This window comes from Lissotriton vulgaris, chromosome 8 (assembly GCF_964263255.1).
Source record: "Lissotriton vulgaris chromosome 8, aLisVul1.2, whole genome shotgun sequence".
Lineage (NCBI taxonomy): Eukaryota > Metazoa > Chordata > Amphibia > Caudata > Salamandridae > Lissotriton > Lissotriton vulgaris.
The window spans coordinates 1,547,857,719-1,547,862,718 of record NC_141696.1 but is presented as its reverse complement, the minus strand read 5'-3'; positions in this window follow the sequence as shown (position 1 = coordinate 1,547,862,718).

Sequence of the window (5,000 nt, the reverse complement as noted above, 5' to 3'; positions counted from 1 at the left end):
CAACGGAACCCTGTCCCAGGCCTTTGGCAGTGAGGCAGGCCGGGAGACAGGGCCCAGGGATGGAGCACCCGACCTGGGGCCCGGCCGGGCCCCTGGAGCTAGTGAGGGCCCCCCCCCCAGGCCCAGAGGTGCAGGGGACACCTTCCCAGGCCCTCCGGGACCCCGTCCAGGGCATCCTGCCACGCGGCAGGACCGGGGACGGACTCGGGGCTGGGGAGGCATCCTGGCCCGTACAGCTGCCGGCTGAGGACCGCTAGGCCGAGAGGGGTCCCAGAGTACCTTGTCCCTAGTAATCCGGAGGAAGGCTACCCCTCTTTCTGGGAACAAGTACGCACCGCACGGCTCAGGGGACCGTAGGCAGGAACGTGTCCAACCTCCTGGAGCCCTGGCTGGGATCCGGAAGGCGAATGGCACCTCATCGGGACTTCCAGGGAAGCCCGGCCATCTGGTTGCCCCATTGGGAAGCATTGGGTGCAACCAGATGGCCGAGTGGAAAGGTGCGACCAGATGGCCGGGACCGACATTACGCCAATCTGCCTGCCCGAGCCTCCACAGGAGGGGTCTCGCCTGCCCTTCCAGGGCTCCGGAGCTGCAGGGCTCGGGGACCGCAGGGCTCCGGGGCTGCCGGGGTCCGGGGCTGCCGGGGTCCGGGGCTGCAGGGCTCCGAGGCTCCAGGGCTCCGAGGCTCCAGGGCTCCTGGGCTGCAGGACTCCGGGGCTGCAGGGCTCCAGGGCTCGGGGGCTGCAGGGCTCCGGGGGCTGTAGGGCTCCAGGACTCCAGGGCTCCCGGGGCTACCGGGGCTACCGGGGCTACCGGGGCTCCCGGGGCTCCCGGGCTGCAGGGCTCCCCGGCTGCGGGGCTCCAGGGTAGCAGGGCTCGGGGGCTGCAGGGCTCCGGGGCTCCAGGGCTCCCGGGCTCCAGGGCTGCAGGGCTCCGGGGCTGCAGGGCTCCTGGGCCGCAGGGCTCCAGGGCTCCGGGGCTTCAGGGCCCAGGGGGGGGCTCTGAAAGCCCACGCTGGGCTTCAGGCATGGGGAGGACTGCCCGGGACCCATGGAGCCCGTCCCGGATACTTGGCCACGCCGCGGGCTGGAGGAGGGAGCCCCAGATGCCCGGCGGGCAGGCCCTGGGACTGCCTTCCCCCTCTCAGCATGGCCGGACCTCAAGGAGGTCTACCTGAGAAAACTCAGAGAAAAAGGACCATCGGCAAGGGGCTGAGAGGCCGGTGCATCCCCGGGCCCCTGGGGGCCCCGGCAGGCAGGCCCCGGGACTGCCTTCCCCTGATTCAGAATCGCCGGAGGTCTGACTGACCCTCTCCCTAGTAATCCGGAGGAGAATTACCCCCTTTCTTGTAATCCGTGCACTTGAGGCGACAGAGGGGACCCAAGGCGCGAAAGTATACGATCTCCTGGAGCCCTCACTGGGATTCGGGAGGCAAATGGCACCGCATCGGGACTTCCAGGGAAGCCGGGCCATCTCGTCGCCCCATAGGAATGCATTGAGGGCGACCAGATGGCCGAGGGGATCTGGGCGACCAGATGGTCGGGCACAAAAGGGAAGCCATCTGGACACCCTGTGCCCCAACGAAGGAGTAAGCGGGGGCCGGGGCATGGCATGGCCCCAGCTGGGCCCCAGCCATGGAGGCTGCAAGGGGGTCCCGACAGGCCCTCCAGCCCGGGGCCCGCGCACACCTTGACAAGCAGGGGAGGCCTGCCCGGGCACAACGGAACCCCGTCCTGGGCCTTTGGCAGTGCGGTAGGCCCGGGCACAGGGCCCGGGGCCCCTGGACCCAGCCAGTGCTCCCAGGCCCAGAAGAGAAGGAGAACCCTCCCTCGGCCTGCCGGACACCATCTCGGGCACCCTGCCACGCTGCAGGACCCAGGACGGAGCCAGGGGTGACAAGGCCGCCCTCCCTAGGGCCCCTGAGCCCCGGATGGAGCTCCTGAACCCAGACAAGCAAGGGGAGGCTCCCCGGGCACAACGGAACCCTGTCCCGGGCCTTTGGCAGTGAGGCAGGCTGGGAGACAGGGCCCAGGGATGGAGCACCCGACCTGGGGCCCGGCCGGGCCCCTGGAGCTAGTGAGGGGGCCCCCCCCAGGCCCAGAGGTGCAGGGGACACCTCCCCAGGCCCTCCCGGACCCCGTCCAGGGCATCCTGCCACGCGGCAGGACCGGGGACGGACTCGGGGCTGGGGTGGCATCCTGGCCCGTCCAGCTGCCGGCTGAGGACCGCTAGGCCGAGAGGGGTCCCAAAGTACCTTGTCCCTAGTAGTCCGGAGGAAGGCTACCCCTCTTTCTGGGAACAAGTACGCACCGCACGGCTCAGGGGACCGTAGGCACGAACGTGTCCAACCTCCTGGAGCCCTGGCTGGGATCCGGAAGGCGAATGGCACCTCATCGGGACTTCCAGGGAAGCCCGGCCATCTGGTTGCCCCATTGGGAAGCATTGGGTGCAACCAGATGGCCGAGTGGAAAGGTGCGACCAGATGGCCGGGACCGGCATTACGCCAATCTGCCTGCCCGAGCCTCCACAGGAGGGGTCCCGCCTGCCCTTCCAGGGCTCCGGAGCTGCAGGGCTCGGGGACCGCAGGGCTCCGGGGCTGCCGGGGTCCGGGTCTGCAGGGCTCCGGGGCTGCAGGGCTCCGAGGCTCCAGGGATCCGAGGCTCCAGGGCTCCTGGGCTGCAGGACTCCGGGGCTGCAGGGCTCCAGGGCTCGGGGGCTGCAGGGCTCCGGGGGCTGTAGGGCTCCAGGACTCCAGGGCTCCCGGGGCTACCGGGGCTCCCGGGGCTCCCGGGCTGCAGGGCTCCTCGGCTGCGGGGCTCCAGGGTTGCAGGGCTCGGGGGCTGCAGGGCTCCGGGGCTCCAGGGCTCCCGGGCTCCAGGGCTGCAGGGCTCCCGGGCTGCAGGGCTCCCGGGCCGCAGGGCTCCAGGGCTCCGGGGCTGCAGGGCTCAGGGGGGGGCTCTGAAACCCCACGCTGGGCCTCAGGCATGGGGAGGACTGCCCGGGACCCATGGAGCCCGTCCATGATACTTGGCAACGCCGCGGGATGGAGGAGGGAGCCCCAGACGCCCGGCGGGCGGGCCCTGGGACTGCCTTCCCCCTCTCAGCATGGCCGGACCTCAAGGAGGTCTACCTGAGAAAACTCAGAGAAAAAGGACCATCGGCAAGGGGCTGAGAGGCCGGAGCATCCCCGGGCCCCTGGGGGCCCCGGCAGGCAGTCCCCGGGACTGCCTTCCCCTGATTTAGAATCGCCGGAGGTCTGACTGACCCTCTCCCTAGTAATCCGGAGGAGAATTACCCCCTTTCTTGTAATCCGTGCACTCGAGGCGACAGAAGGGACCCAAGGCGCGAAAGTATACGAACTCCTGGAGCCCTCACTGGGATTCGGGAGGCAAATGGCACCGCATCGGGACTTCCAGGGAAGCCGGGCCATCTGGTCGCCCCATAGGAATGCATTGAGGGCGACCAGATGGCCGAGGGGATCTGGGCGACCAGATGGTCGGGCACAAAAGGGAAGCCATCTGGACACCCTGTGCCCCAACGAAGGAGTAAGCGGGGGCCGGGGCATGGCATGGCCCCAGCTGGGCCCCAGCCATGGAGGCTGCAAGGGGGTCCCGACAGGCCCTCCAGCCCGGGGCCCGCGCACACCTTGACAAGCAGGGGAGGCCTGCCCGGGCACAACGGAACCCCGTCCTGGGCCTTTGGCTGTGCGGTAGGCCCGGGCACAGGGCCCGGGGCCCGGCGGGGCCCCTGGACCCAGCCAGGGCTCCCAGGCCCAGAAGAGAAGGGGAAGCCTCCCTCGGCCTGCCGGACACCATCTCGGGCACCCTGCCAAGCTGCAGGACCCAGGACGGAGCCAGGGGTGACGAGGCCGCCCTCCCCAGGGCCCCTAGGCCCCGGATGGAGCTCCTGAACCCAGACAAGCAAGGGGAGGCTCCCCGGGCACAACGGAACCCTGTCTCGGGCCTTTGGCAGTGAGGCAGGCCGGGGGACAGGGCCCAGGGATGGATCACCCGACCTGGGGCCCGGCCGGGCCCCTGGAGCTAGTGAGGGGGCCCCCCCAGGCCCAGAGGTGCAGGGGACACCTCCCCAGGCCCTCCCGGACCCCGTCCAGGGCATCCTGCCACGCGGCAGGACCGGGGACGGACTCGGGGCTGGGGTGGCATCCTGGCCCGTCCAGCTGCCGGCTGAGGACCGCTAGGCCGAGAGGGGTCCCAGAGTACCTTGTCCCTAGTAATCCGGAGGAAGGCTACCCCTCTTTCTGGGAACAAGTACGCACCTCACAGCTCAGGGGACCGTAGGCACGAATGTGTCCAACCTCCTGGAGCCCTGGCTGGGATCCGGAAGGCGAATGGCACCTCATCGGGACTTCCAGGGAAGCCCGGCCATCTGGTTGCCCCATTGGGAAGCATTGGGTGCAACCAGATGGCCGAGTGGAAAGGTGCGACCAGATGGCCGGGACCGACATGATGCCAATCTGCCTGCCCCGAGCCTCCACAGGAGGGGTCCCGCCTGCCCTTCCAGGGCTCCGGAGCTGCAGGGCTCAGGGACCGCAGGGCTCCGGGGCTGCAGGGCTCTGGGGCTGCAGGGCTCCGAGGTTCCAGGGCTCCTGGGCTGCAGGACTCCGGGGCTGCAGGGCTCCAGGGCTCGGGGGCTGCAGGGCTCCGGGGGCTGTAGGGCTCCAGGACTCCAGGGCTCCCGGGGCTACCGGGGCTCCCGGGGCTCCCGGGCTGCAGGGCTCCCCGGCTGCAGGGCTCCAGGGTTGCAGGGCTCGGGGGCTGCAGGGCTCCGGGGCTCCAGGGCTCCCGGGCTCCAGGGCTGCAGGGCTCCCGGGCTGCAGGGCTCCTGGGCCGCAGGGCTCCAGGGCTCCGGGGCTGCAGGGCTCAGGGGGGGGCTCTGAAACCCCACACTGGGCCTCAGGCATGGGGAGGACAGCCCGGGACCCATGGAGCCCGTCCCGGATACTTGGCCACGCCCCGGGCTGGAGGAGGGAGCCCCGGACG